This window comes from Furipterus horrens, unplaced genomic scaffold (genome assembly GCF_987537825.1).
Source record: "Furipterus horrens unplaced genomic scaffold, mFurHor1.1.pri manual_scaffold_17, whole genome shotgun sequence".
In the NCBI taxonomy this organism is placed as follows: Eukaryota; Metazoa; Chordata; class Mammalia; order Chiroptera; family Furipteridae; genus Furipterus; species Furipterus horrens.
Genome location: NW_028327187.1, coordinates 29855993 through 29879938, shown reverse-complemented (window position 1 = coordinate 29879938; position 23946 = coordinate 29855993). Strand labels below are relative to the sequence as shown.

General features: G+C 40.0%; 1 pseudogene; it reads left to right on the top strand.

Annotated features, from left to right (window-relative positions):
• Positions 1-22775, top strand: part of LOC149990767 (putative ATP-dependent RNA helicase DDX53) — a 70992-nt pseudogene extending 48217 nt beyond the window's left edge.
• The last annotated feature ends 1171 nt before the right edge of the window (positions 22776-23946 follow it).

Below are 23946 nucleotides of genomic sequence, written 5' to 3'. Positions count from 1 at the left end.
TGACATGAAGGCCATAAAGGAAAATGCTCAGGGTAAAGTCAATTAACATCATTTACCTACCTCAGGTTTAGTTTCTTTTCACTTCTTTCTTCTTTTAATATAGCAATCTCTATATCGAGTAGAGATCATGAAAATCTACTTTTCTCTGCCCTCATCTTTTATCTCATTTTTCTTATCATGAATTCAGTGAGGCAGTGTTTGATCATAGTGTCAAATTAAAAAACCTGAGGTCTAGCAACTTGACAATGATATAATTGTCACAATGGACCTACTTTCAGCATGTACTAGGCATAATTAGAATAAAATATCTATCTCTTAGCAGTTCCCTTGGGTTCACCCAACTCTGAAACTCTCAGGTCATTAAGGAATATAAATTAGTAATGATTTTTCCTATCCCCCAGGAGCAAGTGAAACATACATTAAAGGTGATATTTCCAGTCAAAATTTTAAAGTGCACAATTTGAAAATATACACTTTGATGTACAGAAATTATCATCTGAGAAAATCATCTGCTTAAAAAAAGTTTGATATTGTAATCATTATAAAATATTCATCATGATTCAGAAAAAGTTACTTCCTTTGGTATTAGAAAGGTAGGGACAGAGGATACAGGAAGGAGATATCACAATCTCAGCATATTTTAAATATTTGCATTAAATATCATTCATATTATAATCAACTCAGGAAAATATGTTCTAATATATACTCTTTTAGAAGGAATCCTTTGCAGATTTTACTGCATGATAATCCTGTTGTTTCCTGCTAAACTGAAGTATGAACTGTGAGTTGGTCTCTATACAGACCAAAACAAAAAAAAAAAAGTAAAAGTTTACTAATGCTTATATTCCATGGTCTTAACTACAGATTGCCTTCAACACAAATACACATGTACAATATTATTTTTTGCCATAATTTGGAGGTATGTTCACTGTCTACCTGAAATAAGTTAGTGGTATTAACAGTCACTAGGGAAAACCCCACTCACTATGAAAGTCTAAGAGAAAAGTATTATGGCCAAAAAAAAAATCTTTCACAATTGAATTGTTTCAGTTTCTGAAATTAATCATAAATTGAATATGTGAAAATGATTAGTTTGGAGGCTCAAATTAAGGTATGTAATGAAGGGCATGGTTAGCTCGCATAAGCTATCTGATTAGCTAAAATTATTATCTTAATTTGGTAAAACAACAAAGCGAATAAAATATGATAATGAGGGTAGGTCACAAGAGAGGGAGTATTGACCTTATTTATGTTCTCATATTTTGCACAAGCTTTGAACAAGGCTACTTTTGGGAAACTGGACTTGAAGAAGTAAAGGGGTGGGCAAAAGTAGGTTTACAGTTACAATACAAATAATATAAGAATTAATAAATAAAATACAAGAATAAACTCTGTGTTTCACATACTCATAACTACAAACCTACTTTTGCTCACCCCTATATAATTATGGAAAACTTGTGGTATATCTTTTCAGGAGCCCCATGTATTAAGATTTTTCAGAGAAACAGAACTGAGCAGGTCATGGTGGTTAGTTATGTCTCAGTCTTATAACTTCCTTAGTAAAATGTGATCTTTGCTTTAAGCAAGTCCTGTCTCCTTTTTTTTTTTTTTTAATACATTTAGGTTAACACACCTTTCAAATATCTGTTTTTCAAACCCCTCAGAAGTATGACCACCTTCAAGACAGAACATAATCTTGTTAACTATTTGTAATTCAATCTTAGAGATTTCCCTGCCTTACTTTCTCTCAAGTTCATGAAATCTTTCTTAAATTCCTCCTTAATTACAAATGTAAAAATGAAACTGTGAAAGTATCATTTCCTGTAGTATTTGAGATCTTGTTCCTAGCATGTTATCACTTTGGCCCAAATAAAGTAATAAAAATTGTCTACAGGTTTGAACATTTCTTATGTTGACAATCGGAAGAAATTTATTATAAGGAATTGGTTCTTATGATTGTGGAGGCTAGCAAGTCCCAAGATCTATGTGTGAGTCCTGGAAACCCAGAAAGAGATGATGGTTAGCTCTAGACTCAGTCTGAAGGCCTGAGAACCAAAAGAGCTGATGGGGTGGTTCTAGTCTGAAGCTGCACAGGCTCGAAAACCAGGAAGAACTGATGCTTTACAGTTCAAAGGTGGTAAAAGCTGATATTACAGTTTGAAAGCATCAGTTAGGAAGAATTCTTTCTGATTCAGGAAGGTCCGTCTTTTTGTTCTATTCAGGCCTTCAACTGATTGAATGAGGGCAATCTACTTTACTCAGTTTAGTAATTTAAATGTTATTCTCATCCCAAAATACCTCTTTGAAATATCCAAAATAATAGTTGATGGAAAGAATATCAGGCTACCCCATGGCCTAGTCTTGTTGACTCATAAAATTAATCATCATGTCCCACTTTTTATAGACTTAGATTATGTTAACAAAACACAAATACTTACTAAGAAGATGGAAGAGATTTGATGTTGAGTGGTACAAAAGCATAGTTGAGAGAGGACAAGAAGTACTTTTATGTCAAAAATTGTCATGATATTATTTTGTGCCTGGGTATAGAAAATTGAGAGTTCTAGAATAGTTAGGACTGTATTTATTTTTGGATTACTATAGCCTCAGTGCCTAATAATATACACCATTAAGTATTTTTGTGGACTCATTGAATAATTGGAAGTTCAAAAAATTAGAGAAACTAGAAGAATATCACAAAATTTTAACATCAGAGAAAGTGATGTATTGAGAACAGAAATTCAGATAAAGCTAGAGGTATAAAAGTCAATCTGGTAAAAATTAAATGCCCACAGAATCTGTGACAATACCACTACTGAGGACTAATATTGATGTATATACAGCAGCACTGATAAATACTTAATTTAAAATAAATAAGTGAGGCTGACCTGCCCCACGTTTGGGCACCAGATGAGGCTGAGCTGCCTCTAGTGCCCTGGCTCAGTTGAAAATTACTCAGTCCAGCAGAGGTTTCATAACCACGGTGGAAGAAAGTTATCCATGACATGGTATTTTGTCTGGGGGGAAAGGGAAGCAGCTGTTCCGTCTAGTGGAGAAAGCACAAGACCTCCATCCCTCATGCTTTTTATTGAGAAGTGTACACATGGGAGATACAAGGTCAAAATTTATAAATCATCAATAGTTTTTAGGCACCTGGATTACAGTTGACAGGTACAGATTACAAGTATCAATATAGAGGGCACAGTGACCAGTCTGTGTTAGAGTTTATTAAACATCTTTATGCCACATTGGCATTAGGTGCAAGGTTTCATACATTCCTTGCTAGAGATTATTTATAGTTAACTAAGGGATAAGAAAAGCAGAGCAAGGCTCCAAAGCATAATAAGCATTCTTTAAATCCAATTCCCATGGAAACCTTCTGACTGGCCTTCAGTCCTGTCTCTTGCACAACCTTCCAGTGTTCAGTTGAGACTTAGAGACTTCCTGAGGAGGGGAAAGCCTGGCCCATGGACAGGGCTACAATGCCAGAAACCACAAGGAGCTGTTCCCCACAAATAAGAATTACTCCAGGACAGAAACTATCTGTTCTTTATTTTTTATATTCTTCTTGTTGTTATTTTTTGTTTGTTTCCCTATTTAGGTTACCTCCTTTAATATTGATGGTCCTCCTGGTGAGATACTCACTACCTTTTATCCTATTATCAGGATACTCAACTGAAGTTTATTCCATCATGGAAAATTGGCTTTATCTTCAAGCACCTAGTCTATGCATGTGGACATGTATGGTTGCCAGGTATCATAACTTCCATTCTGGTACATTTCACTGCCATCCAGACTCAAGAATTCCATTCTGCATGTATATTGTGCTGCTGACTTCTAACCAATCCAGGAGGTTAAGAGGTTCACAGAGTGCTTAGTAAGAATTCAAGCATGAGTTAAATTAAATCAATGATGCAGGCTAAAAATATGCAGTTTCTTGTCAAAAATAAGGATTGCATCCATTCATTCAATTCAGAAAATACTGAGAACCTATGGTACCATATAGTCTTTAAGGAATTAGAGATACAGTGATGAGTCATATACAAGATAGATACCTGCTCCAGTGAAGCTTATATTCCAATATTAATTCAAACAGAAGCAAAGCCAAAGTTGTTTTCTATGCCAGAAGGCTGAATTGTGTATATTTACCAGTCTACTTACAGCAAGCACATTGACTCAATAGAGCTAGTGAAACCAGTCAACAATACTTAATAGCTTCATTCCCATTTCAGTGTTACAAATACCTTTGTCATTTGTTCTTATAAGGTATAGTTAATACTTTATCCTTTCTAATTCATATTGATCACAACCACCAGAAAATAAACTGTAGACTTCCCACACCAATGCATAAATTTCTAACTGGAACATAAATGGATTTCACCCTGTCCATTTCAAGTACTCTTGACCCAACCAATTCCAAAGAGGGCATACTTTAACGTTGAGTAACATAAATGATAAAGAAAAAAGAGAGAGAGAGAGAGAGAGAGAGAGAGAGAGACAAAGTACAAAGAAAATGAGTGGTTTAAATAAAATATGTGATTATTGTGTGTGGTGCTATACAGTTTTTATTGCCACATACTTGGGCAGACCAGCATAACTAATGCTTAGTGCTGCCACTTAAAAGTAATATGGTCAACTTCTGGCCAAGATGGAGGAGTAGACACACACACTGCATCTCCCTCCACAACTAAGAAGGAAAACAACTACCTCAAAACTAGAAACAACCATAAGTTCCATAAAATCAAACTGCATGGAAGTCCAACAAAGATATAAAAAATACTCATCCAGACAGGTAGGTGGAGCGAAGCCATGGCAGAGAGGATGCTGTGTGGTGGTGGCAGTAGTGGCAGCAGTGGCAGGCAAGCAGAAAGCACAGTTACACATTTTAAAAAGTCAGGAGGGACACATGGGGAGCATTCCCAGCTCCTCACAAAACTGGACCCAGCTCACAGTCCCAACACTAGGGAAAATGAAACCTCATTGCTTCTAACTGTGCAAACCAGTGGTGGTTGGGGTGGAGGCAGAAATTGATGGCCTTTCAGCAGAGGCTGCTTGTTTAAAGGACCCCCATGGTACTAGAACATTCACAGACTCATTCACTCTGGGAATGACAGCCAGGGCAACAGCTAGATAGACACCAGTTCCATACAGAAGAGGAGAAGTGCCTGGAAAAGGGGCGAGTGCTGGGCAAGGGGCACTGTTTCCTCTCTGACCCCTCCCCCACATACAGCGTCACAACGTGGTGAAATAGGTCGCGCTGTACTGATGAATCCTTAAGGCTCCACCCCTTACAACATAACAGGAATGAAAGCTCTACCTAAGACACAGAGGCAAACAAACACAGGAGCCTGTCAAGATGAGCAGACAGAGAAGAATGGCCCCAAAGAGGGAACAGATCAAGGTTCCAGTGGGAGAATTAAGTGATGAGGAGATAGCCAACCTAATAGACACAGAATTCCAAACACTGGTGATAAAGATGCTCATAGGCTTGACAGATATGCTTGAGTATGGCAAACACATAAGAGAAGAAGTCAAGGCTATGCTAAGTGAAACAAAGAAAAATCCACATAAAACCAATGGTGAAGGGAAGGAAACTGGGCTTCAAATCAATGATTTGGAACATAAGGAATAAAAAAACAGCAAACCAGTACACAATGAGGAAACAAGTATTGAAAAAAAATGAGGAGAGGCTTGGGAACCTCTTGGGCAACTTTCAATGTGCCAACATCTAAATCGTAGGGGTGCCAGAAGGAAAAGAGGAAGTGCAAGTAATTGAAAGCTTATGTGAAAAAATAATGAAGGCAAACTTCCTAAATTTGGTGAAGGAAATAGACATACAAGTCGAGGAAGCACAGAGAGCCCTAAACAAGCTAACCAAAAGAAGACCACACCAAGGCACATCATAATTAAAATGCCAGTTTCAAGATAAAGAGAGAATTTTAAAAGCAGCAAGAGAAAAGCAGAGTTACCTGCAAAGAGGTGCCTATAAGACTATCAGCTGATTTCTCAAAAGAAACTTTGCAGGCAAGAAGGAACTGGCAACAAGTATTCAATGTGATGAAAAGTAAGGACCTACAACCAAGATTACCCTATACAGCAAAGCTATCATTGAGAGTGGAAGAGCAGATGAAGTGCTTCCCTAACAAGGTAAAGTTAAAAGAGTTCATTATCACCAAGCCATTATTGTATGAAATGTTAAAGGGACTTGCTTAAGAAAAAGAAAACCAAAACTATGAACACTAAAATGACAACAAACTAACAGCTATCAATAACTGAATCTAAAAATAAAGGCAAAATCCATCTAAGCAAGTCAGAATAGGAACAGAATCATAGGTATAGGGATCATTTGGGGGGTTATCAACAGGGAAGGGGAAGGGGAGAAATAAGGAAATGGTGCAGGGATTAAGAAGCATAATTGGTTGCTACAAAATAGACATGGGGAAGTTAAGAATAATATAGGAAAAGGTAAAGCCAAAGAACTTATATGCATGACCCATGGACATGAACTAAGGGGGTGGGATTGTTGGGGGAAAGAGGTTACTGGGAAGAGGGGAGCAAAGGGAGAAAATTGGGACTACTATAACAACATAATCAATAAAATATACTTTAAAAAATTTACAAAGTTAAGCAAATAAGAAAAAAATACATTTTCATAAAAGATACTTAGATTGATATTAACTGTTAGACTTAGACAATCCTGTTTTGGAAAAAATGTCTACTGTAGTCTCCCCTTATCTCCAGTTTCACCTTCTTGGGTTTCATTTACCTATGGTCAACCACAGTCCAAAAATATTAAATGGAAAATTCTAGAAATAAATAATTTATGTTCCATAGTTTTTTTATCTACTCATTTATTGATGGGTACATAGGCTGTTTTTTTTTTTTTTTCAATACTTGGCTATTGTAAATAGTGCCACTATGAAACACCAATTCAAAAGAACCTACGTACCTCTATGTTCATAGCCAAGTGCTAGAACACAATGGAATACTACACAGCAGAAAGAAAGAATGAACTCCTATCTTTTGTGATAGCATGGAAAAAAAAGTGGGGAGTATTATGCTAAGTTAAATAAGTTAGTCAGTGAAAGACAACTATTATATGATCTCACTTATAAGATGGATCTAATGAACAAAATAAATTAATGAACAAAATAGAACCACAAGCATGGAAACGTGGAACAGACTGAAAGTGACCAAGGGCGAGGGGAATAGGGATAAGGGTAGAAAGACTGGGAAAGGACTAGACAAAAGATGTATGAATGACCCACAGACATGGACAACATTTTGGGAATTTAATGTGTGAGCAGGGTGTGGTATGGGGTGGAGGAGGGAAAAGGGCAAAAAAAAAAAAAGGGACAACTCTAACAGAATAACAATAAAAATGATTTAATGGGGGGGAGAAGAGGAAGGGTTTAGTCAAGGATCTAGTATAAATGACCCATGGACATGGACAACGGGGTGAGGTTTGACTGTGGGAAACGGGGTGGGGTGGATGGGACAGGGGACAGCAATGGGTGAAAATGAGAAAACTGTAATAGAACAACAAATTTAAAAAGTACAGAACTCAAACCAAAAATAAATAAATAAATAGGGACTTCTGGCCAAGATGAAGGTGTAGACAGACACTCTGCATCTCCCTCCACAACTAAGCAGGAATACAACTACCTCAAAACTAGAAACAACCACAAGTTCCAGAAAATCAAACTGCATGGAAGTCCAGCAAACAAAGATAAAAAGAACAAATACTCATCCAGACAGGTAGGAGAGGCAGAGCTAAGGTGGAAAGGGTGCGGTGTGGTGGCGGCAGGAGCGGCGGCAGCGGTGGTGACAATGACAGGACAGCAGAAAGTGCAGTCACTTGTTTTAAAAAGTCAGGAGGAACACCTGGGGAGCATTCCCAGCTCCTCACCAGACACACAGCTCACAGTCCCAGCGCCAGGGAAAATCAAGCCTCTTTGATTCTGACTGTGCAAACCAGTGGATGTTGGGGGAGAGTCAGAAACTGCCAGTCTGTCAGCAAAGTTCACTTATTTAAAGGACCCCGATGATCCTAGAATGTCCACAGACCCACCCACTCTGGGAACAACAGCAAGGGCAATAGCTAGAGAGGCACCAGTCCCATACGAAAGTGGGAGAAGTGTCTCGAAAAGGGGTAACTGCTGAGCAAGCGGCATTACTCCCTCTCTGACCCCTCCCCCACATACAGCACCACAACGTGGTTAAATGGGTCACCCCGTACTGATGAATACCTAAGGCTTCGCCCCTTACAACTTGTGACATTAGAACTATGGAACATTAAAGAAGGTTAGATAGTAAGGGGGCTAGCCCAGATCCCTGATATTTTAAGGTAAAGGAGAAGGAAAATTCTGCTCACTTTAAAGCTATTCCTGCACATTTTTATCAGAATTGGATTCTGAATTTGACAGGAATAAGAACAGTTGGGTAGGTCTCATTTTGTTTGGTTGGATTGTATATATTTTTTATTCTTAGATAGAACCCTGGGAGGATTTTTACCTTAATATTATGCTAAAACCATATTGACTTTTTTTTTCCTTTGAACACCCAAGGCTGGGGGAAAAGGGTTAGTAAAATTAAAAAATATATAGTTACAGTGCTAAAGAATATTCCAACTGTAACAACGTAATCAATAAAACATACTTAAAAAAACAAACCTCTTTGAGCCTTTAGGAGCCTCAGCTATTGAATGGTGATAGTAGTAGAACCCATCTCTTAGATTTGGTAGGAAGATTAATATTAGTGGATATTTGAGTGCCTACAATGTGGTAGGCAATTCGCTAAACACATTATATGCAGTATTTCATTTAATCTTTGCAACCAACCACCCAAAGAAGTAGTTTCCAATTTTATTCCCATTTTACAGACGATGAAACTGTTGTTAGTCCTGCCTTTTGGACACAAAGTCTCAAGGTTACTCAGGGAGCTGGGTTATAACTTTGGTCCGTGGTTCTCAAACTTAAGCCTGCTTCAGAATCTCCTGGAGGGCTTGGAAAAATCACAGATTGCTGGGACCCACCTCCAGAGTTTCTGGCTCAGTACCTCTGGGATGAGCCTGAGTATTTGCATATTTAACAAGTTCTTAGGAGCTCTAGTGTGGCTGCTCTGGGGACCACATTTTGAGACCAGTGACTTGAGCCTTCTAATTTATAAGTTCCAAGAATTTGCAATGGATTGTAAGCTTGAAGAAGGCAGGTGGAGAGTGTCTCCCTTCCCCCACCCCATCCATGCACACACAGCATGCACATCAAGGGATCTTGTATGTTCTGCGTACAAAAAAAAAAAAATTAAAAAATATAGTCACAGTGCTAAAGAATATTCCAAGTGTGATTAAACAGACCAAAATTTCATTCTCACCAGTGTTTTAATGGTAATATGAAATTCACCCAACTAACTGAAAAATGTTAGCCTATATTAGTAGCTGAGTGAATGGAAATCTTGGCTCTGAAAACCTCTGATAGAATCTGCAGTTTGGAAAGAGTATGCACACAAGACGCTTCATTATCCATACAACAGGCTGTAAATTATTTGCCCGACATCTTCTTTGCATTAGATGTCCTGGGCCTGTAACAGGTTAGTGTAATATATAGACCATTTAAGTGAATATCGTCATAAGTCACAGATAGAAAGCTCTATTTTGACCAGCCACTTTGCTCCCTCTTAGCCCAATTCTCAATATGAAAAATCACCACTAAATATCAAAAATGGCTTCTTGGAACATCAGCTCTGATCTATAGGATTTGTCATGCTGTCATTCATATGTTTCAAGAGCACTTCATTCATTTGTTCCATGTTACCAAGATTGATATTTCACTGAATAACTGATGAAAAGAGAAAACGATGACCTACCTGGCACTCAATCACTATGGTTTTGATACTACCTTTGTAAAAACTACAGTATTAGCCAATATGCACACAAATATTATGAGGGAATTTATCAAAAATCTTGTTCATGTACTTACTGATGTTTAAGGATCAAGGCACGGACCATTCAGTTCTGACCATTGCAGCAGCTTTTAGTTATACAAATGTGGGAAAGGCAATGGATCTTCAAAATAACGTGTGAGTATGCACATGTGTGTGTTTGTGTGTGTGCAAGTATGTGTGATTATTAGAGTTCTTTACCATTTCAAATCTTAGGCAGCAACACATAAGAAATTTAGAAAAATTACAAAAAATACAATAGTATTTATCATGTGTTTATTGTCATCTGCCACCCTGGCTGGTTTGGCTCAGTGGATTGAGCGTCGGCCTGCGAGCTAAGTGTTGCTGGTTCGATCTTCCAGTCAGGGCACATCAGAGAAGGAAAACTCTGACTCCAAAAAACCTCCGCTGCCTTGCGGCATACCTCTTCAGGGGAAAGGCTAAGGGAGTAAACCCCGACAGAAAATCCGGAGCCAGAGTCTCTAAGGCGGTTTGACGTTGTAGTCAACACCGGCAACTCCTGCGGCGCACCTGAAGCCAAGTTGTATTGACTCCGTCTTTCCCTTGGACCCTTCAGCTGCGAAGAGAGGGGGCGTCTGCTGCATGGGCAACAGCAGACCCTCCATATCACCCTGCCCAGGCTCTGTAGCTTCAGCTTCACTGGAGAGGACACTCCAGCATCATCACAAGATGTCAATTCAACACGGGAGGAGACAGATACCGTGTCACTCCCGAGTTGGACTGCACAGCCATTCTCGGCGGTGCAGATAGACTCTTAAGAAGCTACACCATCGTCTCTCGAGACGGACGGCTGCCGACGATTGTCATCTGCCAAGTCCTGTTCATGGAATCGCTCTTTAATAGTATTATCAATCTTATCGTCGTCGTCGGCAGCCGTCCGTCTCGAGAGACGATGGCGTAGCTTCTTGAGAGTCTATCTGCACCGCCGAGAATGGCTGTGCAGTCCGACTCGGGAGTGACAATCCCTGACGCACTTGTTACAGGTGAAGGCAGATGGCTGTTGTTGCTGCTGTTGACGCTGCTTCCGCCTCGATCTTTTCTGGACCGCCTCTTCGTTGCGCGCAGTCTCTGTGCGTGACGTACCTTGTCTGACCGTGAGCCTCCAGGCTAGGTGGTCGTCTGCTTGAACTTCCCATGTGTTGAGATTGATGGAGCATTGTGTCATGTCCTTTTTGCAGATGTCTTTGAACCGCAGTTTTGGGCGCCCTGTCATCCTCTGGCCTTCTGCTAGCTCGCCGTAGAGGAGGTCTTTGGGAATACGGCCTGCATCCATTCTTTTGACATGGCCGAGCCACCTGAGGCGTCTCTCACTAAGAACTGCATGCAAACTGCTCATGTTGGCTCACTTCAGCACCTCGGTGTTGGGGACCTTATCCTGCCAGGCGACATGCAGGACGCGTCGCAGGCACCTCATGTGGAAGCTGTTGAGTTTCCTTTCGTGCCTTGAGTAGGTGGTCCATGTCTCGCTGCCATAGAGGAGAGTGCTGAGTACACAGGCTTGGTAGATGCGCAGTCTGGTTTTCTCAGTGAGGCTGGAATTGTTCCACGCTCGCCGGTTCAGTTTGGCCATAACTGTGGCTGCCCTGGCGATTCTCCGATTGACCTCCAAGTCGACTGACAGAGAGCTCGAGATGGTGGACCCGAGGTAAGTGAAGTCGTTGACAACCTCCAGGGTGTATCCGTCGATGGTGATGCATGGGGGAGTCCCCGTGCCTTGAGCCATAACGTTCGTCTTCGTCAGGCTGATGGCTAGTCCAAACTCCTTGCATGCGTGGGAAAGGCAAGTGACTAACTGCTGGAGTCCCTCTTCGGAGTGTGATGTCAAGGCTGCGTCGTCGGCGAAGAGCATCTCACGGATGAGCACCTCTTTGACTTTGTTCTTGGCTCGTAGACGGGCCAGGTTGTAGAGCTTGCCATCAGATCTGTTGTGAATGAAGACACCCTCGCTGCAGTCCTTAAAGGCGTATTGGAGGAGCATGGAGAAGAAGATTCCGAACAGCGTAGGTGCGAGGACGCAGCCCTGCTTTACTCCGCTGCTGACTGGGAAGGCCTCAGAGGTTGCGCCGTTGTAGGACACCATGCTGTGCATGTTGTCGTAAAAGGACATGACCACAGCAAGCAGATGTGGTGGACAGCCAATCTTCCGTAGCAAGCTGAAGAGTCCGCTTCGACTGACCAGATCAAACGCCTTCGTGAGGTCGATAAAGGCGAGGTAGAGTGGTTTATGCTGCTCGTGACACTTCTCCTGCAGCTGGCGTAGGGAGAAGATCATGTCCACTGTTGATCGGCCAGCTCTGAAGCCACACTGGGACCCTGGGTAGACGCGGGAAGCAAGGGTCTGCAGGCGGGCAAGAGCGACCCGGGCGAATACTTTGCCGACGACGCTGAGGAGAGAGATGCCCCAGTAGTTGTTGCAGTCGCTGCGGTCTCCTTTGTTCTTGTACGTGGTGATAATGTTGGCGTCTCTCATATCCTGGGGGATGTAACCCTCCTTCCAGCAGAGACAGAGTAGATGGTGGAGCGGCTGTAGCAGGACTGGTTTCCCGCTCTTTAGGATTTCTGGAGGGATTCCGTCGCTTCCTGGTGCTTTCCCGCAAGCGAGGCGGTCGATGGCTTTGCCGAGCTCTGCCGCAGTAGGTGGGATGTCTAGCTCCTCCATGACTGGTAGGTCTGGGATGGCGTTAAGAGCAGTGTCTGTTACAGTGTTCCTCGTTGTGTACAGCTCGAGGTAGTGCTCGGTCCACCGCCGCATTTGCTGTTCCTGGTCAGTGATGACCTCACCTGTCTTGGACTTAAGGGGGGCGATCTTGAAGGGGATTGGGCCCGTTGCCTTCTTGATACCCTCATACATTCCTCATGCGTTGCCTATATCGGCGGCTTCCTGGATGCTTCTGCACAGGTTTAGCCAATAGGTGTTGGCACAGTGGCGGGCGGTCTTCTGGACTTTGTTCCTGGCAGCCCGTAGAGCTTGAAGTGTACTGGGAGTGGGCGTGGCCTTGTAAGCCAATAGGGCCTTCCTCTTAGCGTCGATCACGGGTTCCATTTCTTCCCAGTGAGCCTCGTACCAGTCAGCGTTCTTCCGCTCTTTCTTCCCGTAAGCAATAATGGCGGAGTTGTATATGGCGTCGCGGAGACGTGACCAATTGGATTCGATAATGTCATCTGCCGCCATTCCCTCGCCGAGTGCATCTTCCATCTTGTTGATGAATTGCTGGGTCTTAACTGGGTTGCTGGCACAACTGGTGTTGATGCGTGGGCGACCCTTCATCTTGGAGTGGTGCAACCTCTTCGACTTTATGCGCACCTTGCTTACCACGAGGGCATGGTCCGTGTCGCAGTCTGCACTGTGGTAGCTGCGGGTGAGGAGGGTGCTGCCAATATCCGTTCTTCTGGTGATGATGAGGTCAAGCTGGTGCCAGTGGCGGGAGCGGGGGTGCCTCCATGACACCTGGTGGATCTCTTTGCACTTGAAGAATGTGTTTGTCATGCACAGGCCATGGTGACACGAAAGCTCAAGCAGTCGCTGACCATTCTCATTGATCTTTCCTCTCCCAAAGTTTCCGAGGCAGGTGGGCCAGGCCATGTGGTCGGCTCTTACTCTTGCGTTAAAGTCTCCAAGGAGATAAAGAGTGTTACTTCTGGGGATCTTGGATAACGCTTCGTCCAGTGCATGGTAGAACTGTTCTTTCTCTTCGGTGGTAGCGCAGAGGGTTGGGGCATACGCGCTAAGAATGCTGACTGGGCCGAAAGTTGTTGACAATCGGAGGGTAAGTAATCTCTCTGTGCCTCCTGTGGGTGGCTCTATGGAGTTAACAAGCGTGTTCTTCACAGCGAACCCAACACCGTGCTGTCTTGGTTGGTCCGGAGACTTTCCTTGCCAGTAGAAGGTGTAGTTGGTTTCTCTGATAGTTCCGTTGTCGGCCAACTGGGTCTCCTGTAGAGCCGCAATGTCGATGTTTAGTCGTGCCAGTTCCCTGTCGATGACGGCGGTTTTCCTGGCATCATTGATCCACGGAAGGTTTGCAGTAAGTCCGGGACACATGGTCCTGATGTTCCAGCTAGCGAGGCGAAGAGCTGGAGGCTTCTTTCTTGTTTTTTGCTTGGAATTGCCTGATGCGAGGGTTTTGTGGCCCACTTTTCGAGAGACGCCTCTCTGATCCCCACGCACCCAGAGGAGCAGGCAAGCCATGGCGAGACGGCACCTAATTGGCTGGGGGCTGCCCAGCTTGAGGCGGGCGATAGCTGTCCAGTGAGGTGCGATGACCTCTCCCACCGTCAGAGGAGACCCCTGGTGCTCATCTCCTTCTCCAATCGGATGAGCTTATAACCGGTATCTGTCTCCTCCCGTGTTGAGTCGACATCTTGCGATGACGCTGGAGTGTCCTCTCCAGTGAAGCTACAGAGCCTGGGCAGGGTGATATGGAGGGCCCGCTGTTGCCCATGCAGCAGACCCCCCCCTCTCTTCGCAGCTGAAGGATCCAAGGGGAAAGACAGAGTCAATACAGCTTGGCTTCAGGTGCGCCGCAGGAGTTGCCGGTGTTGACTACAACGTCAAACCGCCTTAGGGACTCCGGCTCCGGATTTTCTGTCGGGGTTTACTCCCTTAGCCTTTCCCCTGAAGAGGTATGCCGCAAGGCAGCGGAGGTTTTTTGGAGTCAGAGTTTTCCTTCTCTGATGTGCCCTGACTGGAAGATCGAACCAGGGACACATATACACATATATAGAGACTTGATATATGACAAGGGTAGTACTTCAGAGTAGTTAGAAATGGGTAGAATTTTCAATATGTAATTATGGAAAAGTTGAGCATTATTTTTTGGGAAAATGATATTGGAACACTTACCATGAAACAAAATCAATTCCAGTTAGCTCATGGTGCTAAAGTCTGACACTGTTTCAAGGCTTCTTGGAACTCCACTCTCAGGCATGTCCTCAGGCCAAAATAAAATTTCTTTTCCTAAATGCACACTCAGTTTCTTGTAAAGTAAATATTTCTATAATCATGCTATATCCTCTTAATCTGCATTATCATTTCCCAATAAACCAGTACTTAATCTTCCCGTACATGGATTAACCTAAAATGTACAACTGACCACTTCAGCTTTTGTTACCTGAGGTATGGTTGACAAAAAGATGTAGATGGTTAGGAGGTACTAGCACTATATTTTCCATTAAATAAGTGGGGCATCTATAGATCTAAGTAGGCAAGAAATAGGCTATGTTCAAGGAGGCTGGCTATGGTGGAGAGTAGCAGGTAGGTCATAACTAGCTGAATAGTTGAAAAAGATTCACAGTCTATAAGGTTAAAGGGTTCCATAAATTGGCATTATTGAGCTGATTTGAACTTTAACCTTAGACAGATATGATTTGTTCACTGCTCTATTTTATACCTCTTAATGGATATTAAGAGCCTTGAGCCCATAACAAGTAGTCATTTCCTGAAAGAAGCCAAATAATTTTAGTTGAACTCTGCCCCAGATAAAAACTGAGGCAGATGTGTTAAAATTACCTCACAGCTTCAAGTAAATGTACCTTTTAACACCACCTCTCCCCAGTCTCCACTCTGGCTTTGGATGGCACATTGATTCAGCAGTAACTTTCCCCTTTTCTCTTTCTTCTTTAATTTAATCTTATTGTATTCAGGGGAAATAGAAAATTTATCCTCTGATTTCAAGAACTTTAAAATCTAGATGAAGGGGGAAAGCATAGGCTAATAAAACCAGTAAAAGACTACAAAAAACATAAACATTATGTAAAATAATTGTACAGAAACACTAAAAAGAAGTAACCAGGGATGCCTGTTGAAATCTTATACTTAAGGGCATAGTTTGTTTGAATATCATAAATTTCTGAAATTTATTCAATAAATAGTTTCTCTCTGTAAGCATAAATCAATATATGTAGTGTAAATACATATATTATACTATTAAAACAATTAACAATACTTTCAACCATCAAGTCTTGGTAAAACAACACATTTTTACAATAATCAGTAAGGTTCAAAAATAGATTATAAGCATGGAAAAAGAAGGGTGTAGTTAAGAGGATAACTAACATACTTAATGGTAACCTTCAGGATGGTAGAAAATATTTACAAATCATATATTTGATAAGGGGTTAACATTCAAGGAATATCAAGAACTCATACAACTCAATAGCAAAAAAATAATTTAATTTTAAAATGGACATGAATAATGGTGTGGGCATTGCCTGAGGGAGTGGGGGGTTGCTGGGTGAACGAGTAAGCAATGGGGAAAAAATCAGGACAACTATAATAGCATTATCAATAATATATATATATATACATATATATAATTTAAAAATAAAAATAAAAGGTCTCAAGATGATAAATATAATGATAATAATGGGCAAAAGACCTAAGTAGACGTTTTTCCAAAGATATTCAAATGGCTAACAGGTACATGAAAATGTGCTCAGCATCACTAATCAATAGAAAAATACAAATCAAAAACTACAATGAAATATTACCTCAAGCCTGTTGGAATTGCCATCATCAAAAAGATTAGCGATAACAAACTGGGAGGATGTAGAGGAAAAGGGACCCTTGTGCACTGTTGGTGGGAATGTAAATTGGTGCAGCCACAATGAAAAACAGTGTGGATGGATATTTCTCAAGAAATTATAAAAAGAACTACCATATGACCCAGCGTTTCCAGTTCTGGGTATATATTCAAACAAAATCACCATGTCAAAGGGATCACTCTGTATTTCCATGTTCATTGTAGCATTATTCACAATAGTCAAGATATGGAACAATTTAACTGTCTATCAACAGATGAATGTATAAAGAAAATGTGGTGTATGCATGTGCAGTGGAATACTATTCAGCAACAAATATTTTGTAATTATATAAGGTGATAAATATTAACTAAATTTGAGTAATTTCATATTATATATTGATGTATATAATATGCTGTATACCTTAAACTTATACAGTGTTGTATGCCAATTATATCTCAATAAAACTGGAAAAATAAATTGTCCTCCAGAAAGTTTTAAAAAGTTTATGAGAATAGAGAACACCTACTTATCCAGAAATATCTTCTACACTTAGCAGTAGACATTATCATTATTATTTTTGCCCCATGGTATACTTGGTAGATTTCCATCTATCATCACGAAGTCGTGACAGCCTAATAAATTTAAGCTAGGTTCACTTTCACTCTTCGTTGCCTGGAGGTTGAGATCTCTTACCCAGATGATTCATACTGGATTGTCACCATCAGCTTTTTCAGTGACGGGGATGAAGTTCCCCCTGAGTTGGCTGACCTGCAGATACTGAGGCACTCCAAAAGGAGAGTCATGTCACAAAATTACACCAGTCTTTTAAACAAATAATCACTTTCATATTGATTCCAGCAACCATAGGTTTTTCCAAAGTTGAATTATATCCTATTTTTCCCAATTGAATCCAAAATGGCTACATTGTTCTAACATATTAACTGAACTCATTTATTTTTGTTTTTAGTTTGTTTTTTGTTTATTTCCTCACAGAGCCAATTAGACTTGGCCATCTCAGAAGACAATGGTCAACATACTTGTCTAATTTTAGTGACATTCAAAATTTTGTATTCAGTTATTATTATTTACAGACACTGAATTGAACAGCTTTAGCAATTTTAAATATAGTACGTTTTATATATACTATATATAATTTATTATATATATAATTTTTTCACAGTTATCATTATAAGTTTCTTACAATCTTACCTGGGCAGGAAAACAATTTATAAGCCGGTGTTATAATATGCTAACCGAACAAGATGATTTTAGAAAAAAAAATATAAATACAGAAGTATAAAGTAAAAATTATATATGCTATTTAAAAGAAAAAAATATTTTCCTATAAATTTTTATCTTTCAGTTTCTGTGTGCATGATGAGGGGCAGGGGGAGGAAGGGGGAAAGAAAGAGAGAGGAAGTTTTCAGCAAGATCTACCATCTAATCTGTACATCAAAGGCTGGTTTTCAGCCAATCAATCAATTCTGACCTTCAGTTCAGGCCTAAATTTTTCCATTCTTTTCATGTCATCTGAAAAATACCCAGAGCAAAACAGGTCCTCAGTGAAGAGGAAGACAATGTATCTGCAAATAACTACCTCTTTGTAAGTGTGCAAGGAAAAGTGTCAATATAACAAATTGCTACTGTTCAAGATCATCAATTCAAAACAAATATTTTGCCAAGATTATTCATAATCAGTTACCTAGAGAAAAAAGATAACTTCACATAAATTAGTACTGCAGCCTTCTTGTATTGGATATGAGCTCAGTCTTTTCCTCATGATTGGAATTAAATTACTTCTCTAAATAACAATTAAAAATTATTTCTTTGCCCACAGGTTTATCACCCCAATGAGAGGACTTAAGAAGAGGAAAGAAGGCAAGTCAGAATTTTATATGGAAGTTCATGAAATGCTCCAGTAAATTTTATGTTGCCCACTTCATTTTTACCAGAAAAACACTTTCTGAATCCCCATATTGTTCTGCTTTCCTTAGAATCTTTAATTCGGCAAAGAAACAAAAAACAAAGCACAGACTCTTGGTTTGGCCAGTGTTACCTTCACCAGTGGGTTGCTAATAAATTAAGGCTCTGGAAAGTTACATTGTGCTTTGGAGAGTTTATAAAGGATTAACTGCTATGAATTCCACAATAACAAACAGTTCAATTTGCCCCTGGGTGGGACAAGGGTGGGAAACTAGAGTACCTATGTGACTACCTGCTCTTCTCTGGAGACAACACAGTTCAGACCATGATAAAATAGTTTGGGAAGAACTGGCCATTCTTCTCTGAGATTTAACATCTGGGAAAAGAGGGCTGTGTACACCAGTAAGTGTGGGTAAAGACATTTAAACAAATGAGTAATGAGCCACTAATGGTAAAGCTGAAGTTGCCCAGCGAACATGTTAACCTAGGTAATAATTTCCTACCAATAAAGGAAAAAAATACATATATATGTATTGCATCATCTTGTTTTTACAATTTTATGTAGGTACTAAAAAGGAGAAGTCATGGCTTCCATCCTGGAATATCTTACAGAATAATTGAAGTATTACTAGACTGTAAGTTACTTGAAGGCAGGCACCAGGTCTTACTCATATTTTTATCCTCAGTGTCTAAATAAGAATTTGGAGGACCTAAAAATATAAGAGGTGGTATATTTAAGTTCAACACTATCTTTGTAACCATTAAAATGCCTTAATGAATAGATATCCTTGAAGAAAATGTTACAGATAGGGAGAGAGACCCAAGAAAAGAAATAATGTTTACTTATGAAACATACAAGCACAAAGCTCCAAGCAGGCACCCAGCTAGTTTAAATTCCCCAGGTATAGAGAAAATAAACTCGTTTGTTAGTTAGTGAGTTTGTTCTATACATTTGAGCTGAGGTTAAAAGTGGGTACTTAGCTAATCTAAGTATGCTGACTATTGGAGTTCAGGGGATATATAACTTAGTCAGCTTCTAGGTTCCCCTCCTTCCCCCCTTGGGTATAATATACAGCTACAAAGACTTTCTTTCTCAGTTAGTAAGGGCTCTTTGTCTTAGTTAGTGAAGTTGTTACAGAAGGTCCCTTTCCCAGCATAGGATCTCAATGACTACTCCTGTTTCTCCTACAGTATTTTGCTTGTGATGCTCAGGACACCTGGAAATCTCAACAAAACAGGCTCAGGAATGCTGAGTTAATTGGTGAGACATGTTTTCCTTTTGCTTCCAGCCTTCTGCATTAAGTTCTTTGTTAGATTGTAATGGTGAGGGCCCTGCCTTTATCTCCCCTATGGCTGCTCATTTCTAGCTTCTACCTAACATAAAGTGAACTCCTAGCCTCTGGAAATGTTTAAATATAAGCAGAATATCCACCTGCCTAGATTACTACCAGGGTGTCTTCTACATTGCACCCAATACATGACTTCTACATAGCTTTTCAGTTCTAAGATCTGTGTATCTATGAACCACAGGGAAGAAAAAAAGTGAGGCATTGAGAAAACTAACTACTGAAAACACTCCCTAAGGTTCCTTAGATCCCCCTCTCCCTCCCCTTTTACCAGCATCCCTGAAATAATATATAGAAGCTGCCTGAACAAATGGTGGAGTTTAGCCAAAGAATCAGTGTCAAAGTGTACACCTAACAGGCTTCTGATGGTATAATTTAAGTTACAGTAGAATGTAAGGAGTTGAATTTATCTAGACCAACTATTGTTATACAAAAAGAAAACTTTGTGAAACAAGTTGATTTTTTTTAATCCACTATTTTTTTCTTCCTATGAAAATAATTGGCTTATAAAAAGTCTATTTGGATGAGCTCAAAGCATGCTTCAAGTCCACTCCCAAGCTGAGCTAGTACTAGCATGAGGAAGGCAATTCAAACACCTATGACACTGATGATGAGAAAATATTCTCAAGCTCTTATAAAGGCCTATAGGCTCAGCCCCTGAGAGTGACTGTCTCTTTAAATTTTGCTTCAGAGGTGCCTGTTTTCCTCACCCTAGCCCCAGACCTGTGATTGGTCATGTCTTCAAATCCCCTCCTTGGCAACCTATTAAACATTTCCTTAGGTAACACTATATAGCTACCTATAAAAGGAGCAGTATGTTCTGTTGCTGAAGAGCTTAAAGAGAAAGAGACCTCAGGCCACATCTTCTCCTAACCCAAGATGAGCGAGGAGAAGTCCATATAAACTCTATCATCCTATAATGTTTGGGCCCCAGAGTAGAAGAGGGCGGAGCCAACTCTAAGCCATTTCAGAACTGGCAGGGCCTGCAGGAATGGCAAGGGAGGCAAAAGCAGGAGAAAGGGGGAAAGGGGACTGTGGTGGCTCTTCTAGTCACCTGGAGTCTAGGGCCACTGGCCCCCAAGAACCTCCTCTTGCCTTTAAATTAAAAAAAAAATATGATTGATGCAATGATTGGTTGTGGCAAATCAAAAATTAAATACATCCAGAGTATGACAAACACCAAAATATAGATCATAAGGCGTGATTCAGACTCAGAGGTAAAAATTTTTGGCAATAAGGAGATGAAAGCAAAGGCTAAAGCAGCTATAAAAACTGTTGTGAAAAAAGCAAAAAGAAAGCTACAATTCAGAATACGGTGTTGATAATGCTGCATCTGAACCCTCTATTGGAAGAAACTTAACCACAGATACCATTGTTAGAGAAGTTTGGCCATTAATAGACTGGGATCAAATTAGGGCAGAAGTTGCAGATTGGGGGGAAAATGGGCAGACTTACCACCAATTTAAAAAACTAAACACTTTCACATGGAATCTAAACAACAAGTTCACTGTCTCAAGTGCAGGTAGACATTTGGAGAAAGGAAAATGTCAATATAATATGTAATGACTTGAAAGATGGTGAAAAACGTTCTAGCCCCAACCCGACTTGTAAATTTGAAGATGCTTTCCAGGATTATCTTGATTTGATGAAAAACATTTAAAAAGCAGGATTTTAAAAGCCAACACCAGTTCAATCACAGACATGCCAATTGTTCTACAAAGGATAGATTTTATATGAGTCACCCAAACTGGAACAGGGAAATCATTGTCTTTTTTATTGTCTGGGTTTATTCACATCAATTCTCAACCAACTCATAGAAAACAAATGAATAGTCCTGGCATGCTAGTCTTTACATGGACTAGAGAATTAGCTCTCCAGGTGGAAACTGAATGTTCTAAGTATTCATATAAAAATATTAAAAGTATTTGCATGTATGGTGGGAGAGATAGAAAAGAACAAGAAAAAGACATCGCCACAGCCATAGATACCATTATTGCAACTCCCAGACAACTGAATGATCTGCAAAGAATAACTTTTTCAACTTAAGAAGCATATCCTACTTAGTCTTAGATGAAGCTAATAAAAAGCTAGATCTGGAATTTGAGCAGCAGATAATGAATATTTTGTTAGATGTGTACATATACCAACAGACTGTTATAACAAATACAACTTGGCCAAACACCATTTGTTGACTTACACAATCTTATTTGAAAGAGCCTGTGATTGTTTATATTTGTACTCTGGATCTAGTTACTATAAATACAGTAAAGCAAAATATAATTATTTCACAGAAGAAGAAAAATTATCTCTAACCCAAGAATTCCTACAAAGCATATCACCTAAAGACAAAATCATTATGTTTGTCAGCTGAAAACATGTTGCTTGCTGATGATTTACCAATTATTTAAGCATCCAAGGCCTACCTGTACAATCACTGCATGGGGATAAAGAAGAGAGTAAACATGGGGACGTATTAGATGACTTTAAAAGTGGAAGTGTGAAAATACTGATCGCTACTGATTTAGCATCTCCAGGTCTTTTTTTTTTTTTAATAATTTATTTATTTATTTGTTTGTTGATGTTTTTGTTTATTTATTTATTTTTTAGAGAGAGGGGAAAGGAGAAAGAGAGGGAGAGAAACATCACTGTGTGGTTGCCTCTCACTCGCGCTCCCAACTGGGGATCTGACGTGCAACCTAATCATGTGCCCTGACTGGGAACCGAACCCGCGACACTTGGCTCGCAGGCCGACGCTCTATCCACTGAGCCACAGCAGCCAGGGCAGCATCTCCAGGTCTTCATGTTAATGATGTCACACACATATATAATTATGATTTCCCATAGAATATTGAAGAATATGTACACAGAATAGGGTGTACTGAAAAAGCAGGGAAGACTGGTATATCCATTACTCTCATGACTAAAAATGTTTGGAAGATTGACCCTGATTTTATTAAAATTCTGGAAAAAGCAAATCAAAGTGTCCCAGAAGCTCTTATAACAATGGCTGAAAAACACAAGTAGGTGAACAAAAAAAAAAAAAAAAAAAAAGGACACATGAAAAAAATAAAAAAATATTTCAATGAAAACCCAAGTAGTTTTATTGAGATGTACACTGAAAGTCGTACCATGCTACTGGAAGATTCAAGATATGTTAAATATATGCAGTATTCAAAATACATAAGGAAGTATTGGAAACATACAGGCAGTTTGAAGACAGCCAATTCTTAAATAATATCACTAAGCATTCAAATTTGTGTGTGTCCCTTAATAAAATCAAAGGTGTTTTGAGCCCTGACTAGCATGGCTCAGTTGATTGGGTGTAATCCTGCAAGGCGAACGGTCTCCAGTTGGATTCCAAGTCAAGGTAGATGCCTGGGTTGTGGGTACAGTCTCCAGTCCCTGGTTGGGGACCTATGAGAGGCAGCTGATCAAAGTTTCTCTTTCACATGGATGTTTTTCTCCCTCTTTTTCCCCCTCTTCCACTCTCTCTAAAAAGAAAATAAATAAAACTTTAAGAAGTGTTTGAAAAAATAAATAAATAAAAAAAAGGAAGAAAAGTAGGTGCTTAATAAATGGATATTGAATAAATGCATGAATGGAAAAAGAAGACGTAGGCATAAACTAATACAAACAACAATGGACTATTAGTAATTAGGTACTAGAATGCCTAGAATAGGAAAAAAGGCAAGAAAATGAACCTATTAAGATCAAAGATGGCTGTATCAACAGATGACTCTAAGTTTACCCATTGGTAAATCCCTTTGACATATTAGACTGAGTTGCTAAATTCATTTGGGATCCCCATGAAGAGAAAAAAGCATAGTCTCAAACTATAATTTTTACTTCTCACTAAAGTGGTGTGAACCATCCAAGTATACACTTTTTATTTTTAATTTATTTTTAGTTTATTTTTAAATCATTTTTTATTGTTATTCTATTATAGTTTTCCTGATTTCCCTCTAGGGGACCTGTTCTCTCCATGCTATTCCTCCCCAAAAATCAGACTCTCTCTCAGTCAGGTCTAGCCACTGCCTGCCAGAACTTCCAACAGTTTTAGATCAAGTTTCTGTCTGGATCTCTCACCAGATGGTGCTGCGAAGAGTCCTGCAGAGATACTATAACATGGGCGAGGGGTGGGGTGCTATCCCTGCTATTTCCAGAGATTCTTAGCCTGGGCAGTCCTACTCCCGCA